Below are 13,101 nucleotides of genomic sequence, written 5' to 3' on the forward strand. Positions count from 1 at the left end.
TCTTTCTATATTATCATTGTATTGCTTCTGCTAAGTCAACAAATTTCACGACGCATGCCGATGATAATAAACCTGATTCTGATTGTAACGTGTTTTGCAAATTTCAACTCCAGCAGCAAAGAAAGATTTATATAAGTGATTGAGCCAGGTGTCTGTGCTATTCCCACATGTGCAGCCTTTAAGGGACAACTAATCTCAGCAGCAGAATAACGAGACATGAAATACCATTCCTGCCAACTGGTGGTGATATTTCCACTTGTCATACAATGAGAGGCAAGGGGGGGGAAAAGTACAAATTACTGCATTGATCGTGTCACCTGAAAATTTATATTTGTGTTAACACAGACAAAGTAATCAGTCCCAGTAATTATTCTTTGCAATATAAAGGGGGTTGGGAATATACATCCTGAAATACTTCATTTACACAAATATATAATGCACGATAATAGTAACTGTAACAAAACAAAACACACCACAGTGCTTCAGACAAAAGTGCATGAAGTCACGGAAAGTCTGCCTCTGTGAGAAAATAGGAGATGAATGGAGGTAGGTTCACGGACAGAATTACTGAGCGTAATTGAAGAAATTAAGACTGAGTAGATAGTTGGAGTACAACTTTCAGAGGCTTGTAGGGCTGAAAAAAGTTACAGAAATAGTGAGGGGCGATGCCATGAAGCCTTTGGAAAACAAAGATGCGAGTTTTAAATAGAACGCGATTCCTGACTAGGAGCCAACTTAGGTCAGTGAGCACAGAGGTAATAGGGATATGGGTTATGTTGGGAATTAGGATACAGGCAGCATAGCTTTGGATGAGCTGGTTAATAAAGTGTGGAAAAATGGCCAGGACACCATGACGGTCAAGGAGATTCTTCCAATGTGTAGACATAGATGACGTTCCAAGTAGAATTTGAAAGCTTTGGGAAACACTTGGATGCGCTGTGGTTGGAAGTTCACCTCAGGGCCAAACAGAATGCCTAGACTGTAATGATTAGTCTAAAATAGCGGTGAAGGGAATCAGTGGTTAGTGTAATCAGCTTGCTTTGTCCTTACAGGGCAGAATAACACAGCCCAACAGGTCCAAAATCCACAGTAAATACAGATCCCTGCCATTTGATTCAGTTGGAAACTTTTTTTCTGATAAAGTAGCAGTGGGCGTGCTTAGTGTGAATAGCTTTCTAAACTTCACCGAATATAAAATCTTAAACTTGGGCAAGTCCAAAAGGGGTAAAACACAGTTTGACTTCACCCATGAATCCTGCAAAAGCTTTTGCAGGCTCTCTGGAGGAAGCACGTCCCATGATTATGCAGTAAGTGAAAATCTGGGTCAGCCAGTCAGCACCATGTGACAGTGCAGGCATGGCTACAGATCGCACTCTATATTTACTGAAAACAAGACCAGGCGGCTGTGCCATGTTTTTATGCCTGCCACCAATTTTTAATTCAGCATCACATTCCCCCCACTTCCCCCCCTCCCCCCATCATTATTGCTCTTCCTCGCTCAAGGTGCTGACTCCATCTGGGCTGCAGGTTTCACTAGCTGACTCCCACCGGGGTGGGGGCACCACAGGCACCAGCACCCACAAAGCGCAGGTGACAGGGGCACACTTGTGGGGCTCCCTTGCCGGAAGATCTGCAGAACTTCAAGAAGGCAGCTCACCACCTGAAGCGGCAGTAGACGTTTTTACTGCGAATTGTTCACAAACATCATTGAATTGAAACACTCAGACTCAGTGGGAAAAGGTTAAAATGCAACTAGATTTCATCAACGAATTCTGCAGAAGCTTCAGCAGATTCTCTGAAGAAAGCAGATCCTATAATTAGGTGGTAAAGAAAATCTGGTAATGGGAAAACCCCACATATTAATAAATAATAATCTGCAACTAATTCCCAGAAGGGTACAGATTCTCACTAAGTTTCGGGCTTCAAGGACACTCGCTGTCGCTGCTCTATTGTTGCAGTGTATATAATCATCCAACGTGACACACAATGGAAGAAACTGGGGGAAGAGATGCAAAAGGGACAACTGGTTAGATAACGCCTACCTTTCACAAAATGATACCCTGTGAGGACAGACTAAAGCTTGACTGCGAAACCACAGAACTAACCACCAGACTCCCGAACCAGCGTGGACCACTTCACTAATACCAAGAAGTCTGCAGATGCTGGAAATCCAAAGCAATGCACACAAAACGCTGGAGGAACTCAGCAGGTCTATGGAAAAGTCAACTGACTTTTTGTTGGGTGCGTTGTTTTGGATAACTTCACTCACCACGACACTGAAGTGACCACTGAATACAACTCACTTTCAAGGACTCTACAACTCATGTTCTTAGTATTATTTATTTATTATTATTGGGTTTTTATTGTATTTGTACTGTTGGTCTTCTATTGCACATTGCTTGTTAGTCTTTGTGTGTAGTTTTTCATTGATTCTATTGTATTTCTTTGTTCTACTGTGAATGCCTGCAAGAAAATGAATCTCAGGGTAGTATATGGTGTCATGTGGGTACTTTGATAATGAAGTTACTTGGAACTTGGACTGTCGCTAACTGGGTTCACAGGTGAAGGATGTTTATTTGGGATCACATTTGCCCACGAAACAATACCCACATCTGCAGATTCACAAGTGACCAAGTGGCACAATCAAATATAAGCAAATGGCTCCCAAGATGCTTCATGGGGGCATTAGCAGACAACTGACATTGCTCCTCAGTTAGAGACAGGCAAAAAGAATCAAAAAAGAAAGCACTGGAAACACTCAGCAGCTCAGCAAGTGTCTGAGGAGAAAGAATAATAATTGATGCTTCAGAACTATGACTTTTCATCTCATTCTGATGAAAAGTCTTCAGTCTGAAACACCAGTTCTGTTCCTTTCCCTCTGCATGGTCTGCCCAAGTACTTTAGGACTTTATTTTTGTACTAGTTTTGCAATATCAGCAGTGTTTTCTTTTCTGCTTTGAGATTATGCAAAGAAGTAGGTTTTAAGGTTTGAGCAATCTTAAAAGAATTACTTGATGTGAATTGGCACTAGAAGCCAGCAGCCCCTTCACCATGGTTCAGCCATCCGTATTCAAGGACACAGTACACCACAGTTGGTCGTTCATTGTGAAGTCACAAGAACAGAATGTGTCTGGCACCCACACTATCAGCAGACCAGATGTAGATCTGTACAAGGTGCACATACATGCTATCAAATGAAAATCCCCATTGCAACTTAAACCACAATAATTTTTCCCTTTCCAGCAAGGGTTTCCAACCTGGGGTGCACGGACCTCTTGCTTAATGGTAGTGGTCCAGGACATAAACAAGATTGGCAACTCATGCTTTATAGGATGGATGTGGAGAGGACATTACTTCACGTGTGAGAATTTGGAACCAGAAGTCCCTTTAAAAAATAGGGGATCACCCATTTTCCACAGATGACATGATTTTTACCCCCTCACTGAGGATAGCCAGTACTTTGAATTCTCTTCCTCAAACAGAAAGTAGTGGAAGTAAGGTATTTGAATAAAGTGGGAAGGTGATAAATTCTTGACAAGCAAGAAGGCAAAATGTTATCAGGACTACACAGGAATACAAAGGTGAGGTTACAATCAGACCAAATCTTGATAACTGACAGAGCAGGACTACACTCTGTTCACCTCTAGATGGATGGCAAACAGTAGGCGTGACAATAACAACAACAATACCAAGCTCAAAGGGCTGAATGGCCTCCTGTGACTAAGTAAATTTTCGCGAGGATATAAAACAGGCGTCCCAATAGAACATTTCAAAATCATCCTAGACACAAGAGAGATTGTAGATGGTGGAAATCTGGGCTAACACACACACAATGCTGGGGGCACTCAGTAGGGCCAGGCAGCAACTACGGCGGGATATGAACAGTCGACTTTACGGGCCGAGACCCTTCATCAGTCCTCCGGCGTGCGTGTCTCTGTGTCTTTCGAAATCACCCCACTGATTTGTTTTTAACAAATCAGGCCTTTCTGCGTTGAGGGGGATATTAAAGTCCCATCGGAAGATAAAGATCCCTGCATGCTCCACCGTCAGCCAAAAACACCAGAAATAGCAGATGGATTGTTCATTGGCGTGGATTCTCAGCTGGTATTTAACGCCCACTCTCAGTCACTGCACGGTTAATTTGGAGTGAAGCGCTGTGCGGTTATTTCCGTTATCATTGCACACCAGATATTTGTACAAATCTACTTTATGGTTGGAATAAAACGGGCTACAATCTCAAGTCTCAACATTGCTGACAGCAGCGTGACAAGATGAAATCTTCATAACTCATTTTCCTTTCTCTCCAGGCTATTCAACCTAATTCTCAAATCAGCCGGACGTCGGCGACCAAATAGAGGACAAATCCTCAAGTTGTAAATAAGGAGTTAAAAATTTACGGGATGGCGCTCTCCCGTTTAAAACGTCTCTCTCTCCTCACAACTCGTACACAACTGTAAAGTTGTTCAGACAAACAGTGAAACCCTCCCTTTTGGGAAAAATGGACTTGGAGAAGTCAGGAGCTATATTTATACCTATTAAACTCAGGAGTGCCGCAGCACAAAAGGGCTTTCTTTGAATGCGTGTTGGAAGACTAAAAGTTCAGGCGGTGTGTGTGGTGCGGAGCGCCGAAACTGGGAGGAACCCATCCCCCACCCTCTCCAGTACAGCAAACAGCAGCTGGAGCTTTTGCTAGCTCAGCCTTTCACGTAAAGGTCTCGATTGAGCAATCGGTACAAACAGTGTGACCAAATAAAACTTGTACAACATTCAGTGTTGCAAGAGAGGACAAACAAACGCACAGCCCAGTCTAACAAACAGGGGCAGCAGAGGCAAATTCGCCCCACCATAACAGCCGAGACTCCCCTGGAAAAAAAAGCATTACACGCAACTCCAGAGAACCGTACTCCTCTTCCCGCTTCGCTGTCAGCAGTCTTACCTGAGAATTCATTCTGTCATCTTTGTCTCTCCAGTGAAACTCCCAGGCATGTCCTAGCGAGCGATCTCTCTCCCGGAGCTGGGCTCCCACACTCCCCGAGGCTGCAGCGAATAGTCACAGCGACTAAAAAAAAATCCCAACAGGCTTCAGCAGTCACTGTGATTGACTGGAATGAGAGGAGTTGCTTAACCCGTAAAGCGCGAGGAGAAAGCGTGTGCGTTCAGTCGATTATTTACAACTTCTCCCACCTTAAGAGAGGCTGGTTCTGGAACGGGGGCCTGGAGATCACTGCTCCAATCACCCCAGTACCGAGACCAGGACAACACGGCTCAAACCTTACCAATACGTCACCAGCAGAACACACCTCAAACCTTCCCAATACAGACACCAACAGCACACACATCAAACCTTCCCAATACAGACATCAATAGAACACACCTCAACCCTTCCCAATACAGACACCAACAGAACACACCTCAACCCTTCCCAATACAGACACCAACAGAACACACCTCAAACCTTCCCAATACAGACACCAGCAGAACACACCTCAACCCTTCCCAATACAGACACCAACAGAACACAAACCTTCCCAATACAGTCACCAGCAGAACACAACTCAAACCTTCCCAATACAGACACCAACAGAACACACATCAAACCTTCCCAATACAGACACCAGCAGAACATACCTCAAACCTTCCCAATACAGACACCAATAGAACACACCTCAAACCTTCCTAATACAGTCACCAGCAGAACACACCTCAAATCACCCCAGTACCAAGACCAGGACAACACAGCTCAAACCTTCCCAATACATCACCAGCAGAACACACCTCAAATGCTCTCAATACGGTCACTAGCAGAACACACCTCAAACGCCCTCAGTACAGTCACCAGCAGAACACAACTCAAACCTTCCCAATACAGACACCAACAGAGCACACCTCAAACCTTCCCAATACAGACACCAACAGAACACACATCAAAACTTCCCAATACAGACACCAGCAGAACACACATCAAACCTTCTCAATACAGACACCAACAGAACACACATCAAACCTTCCCAATACAGACACCAGCAAAACACAACTCAAACCATCTCAATACAGGCACCAATTGAACACACCTCAAACCCTCTCAATGCAAACACCAGTAGAACACACCTCAAACCTTCCCAATACAAACACCAGCAGAACACACCTCAAACCCTCCCACTACAGACACCAGCAGAACATGCCTCAGAGTCTCCCAATACCACACCAGCAAAACACATCTCAAACCTTTCCAATCCAGACACCAACAAAATACACTTCAAACCCTCCCACTACAGTCACCAGCAGAACACACCTCAAACCTTTCCAATACAGGCACCAGTAGAACAGGGACAACAAGGTTACTTTGAACACAAGATTCCACAGATGCTGGAAATCCAGAGTAACACACACAGAAAGTGGAGGAACTCAGCAAATCGAGTAGCGTCTATGAAATAGGTGAGGAATAAACAGTCGATATTTTGGGCCATGAAAAGGGCCTGCCTCAGTCTGAAATGTTGGCTGTTCATTCCTCTTCTTAGGCATTGCCTGTCAAAGTTCCATTCAATGTCAACTTTTCCCAGTCTGTTGTTTTTTTTGAAGATTATCTGCTTTACTGTTTTGTGCAAAAAAAGACACAAATGTGCGTGATCCATTTTGCTCATTTTTTGTGTGGGAGGAGGGATTTGGGGGTTGATGTGTCTGTTCCATTTTTGTTTGTTTTTTTTGGGGGGGTGGGATTTGGGTGTTGATGTGTCTGTTCCATTTTTGTTTGTTTTTTTGGGGGGGTGGGAGTTGGGGGTTGATGACCGTGCTGCCTTTCTTTTCTTTTTTTCATGGTTTCATGGCTATCCAGAGAATTGAAAAATTTCAGAGTTGTCTGCTTTCATAATAAAACGAACCTTTGAACCTTTGAATAATGTGGATAACTTCATGTTTTTTTTCATTATGTTCCCACTCACTTATTTATTAAGATACTTAAATCATCTTAAGAACTCTTTACATTCTCCTAACCATTCACAATCCCACATAGCTATATATCATCAAAGACTTGGAATTATGAAGCTGGATTCCCTCAGCCATAGCTGGAACCTAAACATCAGTATCTATGGTTCAGCCTGCCAGCCTGGAAAGACCTGTTTATTCCTTTGGTATGCTTCCCATCTGTTAACCAAGTGCTTGTCAGAATATTACTCCTAGTTTCATGTGCTTGTTGATCAATATCCTAGGTGGGGACTTTATCAAAGACTTCTGAAAATTGAAGTAGTCCTCATCTAGTGATCCTCCTTATTTTACTTTGCCAGACATATACTCAAAGAACCCCAATAGATTAGTCAAATATGATTTCCCTTAAATGATTACATCTTCACTTTGTTTAATTTCATTTTTGTCTTGATGAAGGGGCCTGATTTCATTTTGTCCTGGTGAGGGGCCTTGGCCAGAAACATCATCTCTTTATTCCTTTCCATAGATGCTGTCTGACCTGCTGAGTTCCTCCAGCATTTTGTGTGTGCAGGCCCAGTCCAGGTACTTTCTGCTATACAAGTCAAAGGAAGACGTTGCTGGGGCTCCAATGGAGATATTTAAAACTTTGCCTACCATAGGTCAGAATCTCCTAAAGAGTCAGCTAAATACTGGATATTGATGAGTGCAGTGCTTTTGATGTGATTTACATGGACTGATACGACCTTTGACAAGGTCCCACATGGAAGGCTGGGTCAAAACTATTAGAGCACATGGGAATCAAGGCATGTTGGCAACTTTGATCTGATAATTGGGTTAATAATAGACACAGATAATGGTAGTGGTTTGCTTTTATGAATGGAAGCCTGCAACTAGCAGTGTACCAAAGGGATTGGTGCTGAGGCATTTACCCTTTATTCCACTCCATGGCCATCCACTTCAAGGTTTGATGTGCCGTGCGTTCAGAGATGTTCTTCTGCACACACTGTTGTGACGCATGGTATTTGAGTTACTGTCGCATTCTTGAACAAGCCTGGCCATTCTTTTCTGACCTATCTCATTAACAAGAACACAGAACCATTGCTCAATGGGTGGTTTTTGTTTTTTGCATCATTGAATGTAAACTCTGGGGACTGTTGTGCGAGAAAATCCCAGGAGATCAGCAGTTTCTGTGATACTCAAACTACCCCATCTGGCACCAACAATCGGTCAACACTCAAAGTCACTTAAATCACATTTCTTCCAAATTCTGATGTTTGGTCTGAGCAACAACTGATCCTCTTGACCATGTCTGCATATTTTTATGAATTGAATTGCTGCCACATGATCGGCTGATTAGATATTTGCACTAATGACAGGTGTACCCGATAAAATGGCCATCAAGTGTATGTTTCCGTGAGGTGAGGACTGGTTCACATTCAGCTTAAGTAAATACTGTGGTAGAATCTTGGCATACTCATTAAAATTTGTGATTCTGAGAGGTCAGACACGGTGCTTTTTTCAGCAGGAGGGAGTCGTTGGTTGGAGCACTGTGCAGATGCAGGAGAAGCACTCCTGCACAAGTCCAGCAAAGAGACTTATAAAACCCAGTCTACGTAAAAGAGAGATACCATCTAGTGGAGTGGTCATCGTGGAAGCCTTTATCAGAGTTGTCTTAGTCAAAGTGGTAAGGCTTTGGCTCAACAGGGCTGAGGTGAGAACAGGCAGAGGCAAGATAAGTAGGTAAGTTAATGACTTATTTCTTATTTTTTCTTACTTATTTAAATCTTGAGAGAATAGGGGGAATGCCTACAGAGCCAGTGTTGTGTTCTGAGTGTCAGATGTGGGACTTCCAGGGAACTACCAGCCTCCCTGCTGGCTACATTTGCACCAGGTGCTTTGTGATACAGCTCCTTGGAGACAGTGTTAGGGAACTGGAGCTGCAGCTCGAGGACATTCAGCATGTTAGAGAAAGTGAGGTGGTAATAGATAGGACCTACAGGGAAGTAGTCACCCCAAAGCTACAGGAAACAGATAAATGGGTGACTGTCAGGAGAGGGAAGGGAGAACATCAGATAGTGGCCATCCTACTGAACAAGAAGAATTCCATTGTGAGTAATATTGGAGGGAGAAGACCTGCCTGGGGGAGCCAACAGCAGCTGTGCCTCTGGCACTGAGTCTGGCCCTGTGGCTCAGAAGGGTAGGGAACTGAAGAGAATAGCAGCAGTAATAAGGGACTCTATAGTTAGGGGGACAGATTGGCGATTCTGTGGGTGTGAAAAAGAGACATGGATGGCAGTCGCCAATGTTTCTGAACATGTCCACAATACCCTGAAAAGGGAGGGTGAGCAGCCTGAAGTTGTGGTACGTATTGGTACCAATGACAAAGGCAGGAAAAGGGAGGAGGTCCTGAAAACAGAATACAGGGAGTTAGGAAGGAAGCTGAGAAGCAGGACCTCAAGGGTAGTAATCTCAGGATTGCTGTCTGTACCACGTGACAGCGAGGATAGGAATAGAATGAGATGGCAGAGAAATGCGTGGCTGAAGAACTGGAGCAGGGGGGTAAGATTTCTGGATAATAGGACCCTCTTTTGGGACAGGTGTGACCTGTACAAAAGGGATGGGTTACACTTGAATCCAAGGGGGAGCAATATTCCTGCCAGCAGGTTTGCGAGAGCTGTTGGGTGTGGTTTAAACTAATATGGCAGGAGGATGGGAACCAGTACGATAGAGCTGAGGATGCGCCAGCAGGTTTACAAGTAGATGATGGGTGTAACATGAATGTAAGGAAGGACAAGCTCATGACAAATGCAGACAGAGAAAAGAGTTAAATTGTACCACTGAGGCAAAATTCAAAAGGGTGAAGAATGCAGGACCGAAGGTGCTGTACTTCAATGCGCGTAGCATTCAGAATAAGGTGAACAAACTCATGGCACAATTAGAGATTGGTCGGTATGATGTTGTGGGCATCACTGAGTCATGGCTGAAAGAAGGCCATAGTTGGGAGCCTAACATCAAAGAACAGGAAGGAAGGCATAGGCAGTGGTGTGGCTCTGTTGGTAAGAGATGGAATTATATCTTTAGGAAGACGTGACATAGGGTCAGAGAATGTTGAGTATTTGTTGATGGAGTTAAGAAACTGCAAGGGTAAAAAAACCATGATAGGAATCATAGATAGGCCTTAAAATAGTAGCCAAGATGTAGGGTTGAGATTGCAAAGCGAGCTGCAAAAGGCATGTAATAGGGGTAATGACACAATTGGAATGGGGCACTTCAATATGCAAGGGAATTCAGAAAATCAGGTTGGTGTCGGATCGCAAGAGAGGGCATTTGTTGAATGCCAGTGAGATAAATTTTTAGAGCAGCTTGTGTTTGAGCCTACTTGGGAAAAGGTTATTTTAGATTGGGTGTTGTGTAATAATCCAGATTTTATTAGGGAGCTTAATGTAAAGCAACCCTTAGGAAAAACCGATTATAATATGAATGCAGACATCCCACCTTTCCCGGAAGTTCCGGGAGTCTCCCGCATATTAATAGTGGCTCCCTGATGCCCGCAAATTATATACAATATCCCGGAAATCAATTTTTTGAGAGGGAGCGAGAGAGAAAGAGAGCGCGAGAGTGACCACGAGAGAGAGAGAGAGCGACCACGAGAGAGAGAGAGCACGCGAGAGAGAGAGTGCGCGCCATGGTAGAGTGTTCCAAAAAAAGAAAATATAAAATGTACCTCACCCCAGACTACACTAAAGTGTACCCCTGCCTAATAGGGGTCAAAAATAATGACAGTGTTGCTCGCTGCTCTGTTTGCAACAGTGATTTTTCTATTGCCCATGGTGGGTTAAGACTGTAAAAGACATGTTGAGGTGAGTTTAACAGGTGTCATTCGTTCATTAGCATAGCTAACGTTATTTAAACTAGCTGGCTAGCTGCTCAGGAGCTACTCTGTTGCAGACATCCCACCTCTCCTGGAAGTTCCAGGAGTCTCCCACAAATTGATGGTGCTACCTCCCTGAAATGAGTTTTTGCAGGGTGGGATGTCTGTGAATGAATTCATACTGCAGTTTGAGAGGGAGAAGCATAAGTCACACGTATCAGTATCGCAATGGAATAAAGGGAATTACAGAGGCCTGAGAGGGGAGCTTGCCCAGGTGGATTAGAGAAGGATACTGGCAGGGATGATGGCAGAACAGAGATGGCTGAAGTTTCAAGAAATAGATATATCCCACAGAAGAAGACATTCACAAATGGCAGGGGTAGGCAACTGACGCTAACATGGGGAGTTAAGGACTGCATGAAAGCCAAGGAAAGGCCATAAAAGGTAGCAGAAGTGAATGGGAAGTTGGATGATAAGGGAGCTTTTAAAATGCAACAAAAAGCAACTAAAAAAGCTATAAGAAGGGAAAACATGAAATACGAGGGCAAAGTACCCAATAATATAAAGCAGGATACCAAAAGTTATTCAGTTATATAAAGAGTAAAAGGGAGGTGAGAGTTAATACTGGATCACTGGAAAATAAAGCAGGTGCGGTAGTAATGGGGGTCAAAGAAACAGCAGGTGAACTTAATGCTAACTTTGCATCATTCTTCATTGTGGAAGACACTAGTAAAGTGCCAGAGGTCCATGAGTGTCAGGGAGCAGGAGTGAGTGCTGTTGTTATTACAAAGGAAAAAATGCCAGGAATACTCAAAGTTGTTTAGGTGGATAAGTCACATAGACCAGATGGACTACATCCCAGAGTCCTGAAGGAGGTTGCTGAAGAGATAACAGATGCATTGGTCATGGACTTTCAAGAATCACTTGATTCTGGCACGGTCCCAGAGGACTGGAAGATTGCAAATATCACTCCACTCTTTAAGAAGGGAGGAAGGCAAAAGAAAGGAAATTATAGGCCAGTTAGCCTAACTGTAGTTGGGAAAGTGGTGGAGTCTATTATTAAGGATGAAGTTTCGGGGTACTTGGAGACTAATGATAAAATAAGTCCAAATCAGCATGGTTTCTGTGAAGGGAAATCTTGCCTGACAAATCTGTTAAGAGTTCTTTGAGAAAGTAACAAGCAGGATGGACAAAGGAGAGGCAGTGGATTTTCAGAAGTCATTTGATAAGCTGCCATTCATGAGACTGCTTAACAAGATAAAATCCTATGACGTTACAGGAAAGATACTGGCATTGTCAGAGGAATGTCTGACAGGCAGGAGGCAGTGAGTGAGAATAAAGGGGGCCTTTTCTGGTTGGCTGCCAGTGACTAGTGGTGTTCCTCAGGGCTCAGAATTGGAGCCGCTACCTTTCACATTGTTTGTCAATGATTTGGATAATGGAATTGATGGCTCTGTGGCAAAATTTGCGGATGATACAAAGATAGGTGGAGGGGTAGGTAGAGCTGAGGAAGCAATGCGATTGCAGCAGGATTTAGACAAATTGGAAGACTGGGCAAAAAAGTGGCAGATGGAATACAGTGTTGGGAAATGTATGATAATGCGTTTTGGTAAAAGGAACAATAGTGCAGACTGTTATCTAAATGAGAAGAAGGTTCAAACATCAGAGGTGCAGATGGACTTGGGAGTCCTTGCGCAAGACTCCCAGAAGGTTAATTTACAGGTTGAGTCTGTGGTAAAGAAGGCAAATGCAATGTTGGCATTTATTTCAAGTGAAATAGAATATAAGCACAAGGAGGTAATGCTGAGCCTTTATGAGACACTAGTCAGGCAGCACTTGGAGTATTGTCAACAGTTTTGGGTCCCGTAGTTCAGAAAAGATGTGTTGTCATTGGAGAGAGTCCAGAGGAGGTTCAGAAGGGTGATTCCGGGAATGAAGGGGTGTTTAGCAGCTTTGGGCCTGTACTCACAGGAATTTAGAAGAAAATGAGTGGGATCTCATGGAAAAGGTGGATGTGGGGAAAATGTTTCCTGTGGTAAGGGGATCCAGATCTAGAGGGCACAGCCTCAAAACTGAGGGGCAACCCTTCAGACAGAGGTAAGTAGTGAATCTGTGGAATGCTCTGCCACAGACTGTGGTGGAGGCCAAGTCCGTGGGTCTATTTAATGCAGAAGTTGATAGTTTCTGATCAGTCAGGACATCAAAGGATATGGCGAGAAGGCAGGTGTATGGGGTTGAGTGGGATCCGGGATCAGCCATGATAGACTGGCAGAGCAGACTCGATGAGCTGAATGCCCTAATTCTGCTCC

At 43.9% G+C, this 13,101-nt stretch overlaps 1 protein-coding gene across 3 annotated transcripts in view; it reads right to left on the reverse strand.

Moving 5' to 3' along the window:
* rxrab (retinoid x receptor, alpha b) overlaps positions 1 to 5,075 on the reverse strand; it is a 117,839-nt gene extending 112,764 nt beyond the window's left edge. For 2 of the 3 annotated variants that reach the window (XM_072240473.1, XM_072240476.1), the window contains exon 1: positions 4,937 to 5,059. The gene's annotated coding sequence lies outside the window, so the exon portion shown is untranslated. Of the gene's footprint in view, positions 1 to 4,936 lie in introns of all 3 variants that reach the window. The other variant, XM_072240469.1, reaches the window with a different exon arrangement.
* Between the last annotated feature and the right edge of the window lie 8,026 nt (positions 5,076 to 13,101).

This window comes from Mobula birostris, chromosome 22, assembly GCF_030028105.1.
Source record: "Mobula birostris isolate sMobBir1 chromosome 22, sMobBir1.hap1, whole genome shotgun sequence".
Taxonomy (NCBI): Eukaryota; Metazoa; Chordata; class Chondrichthyes; order Myliobatiformes; family Myliobatidae; genus Mobula; species Mobula birostris.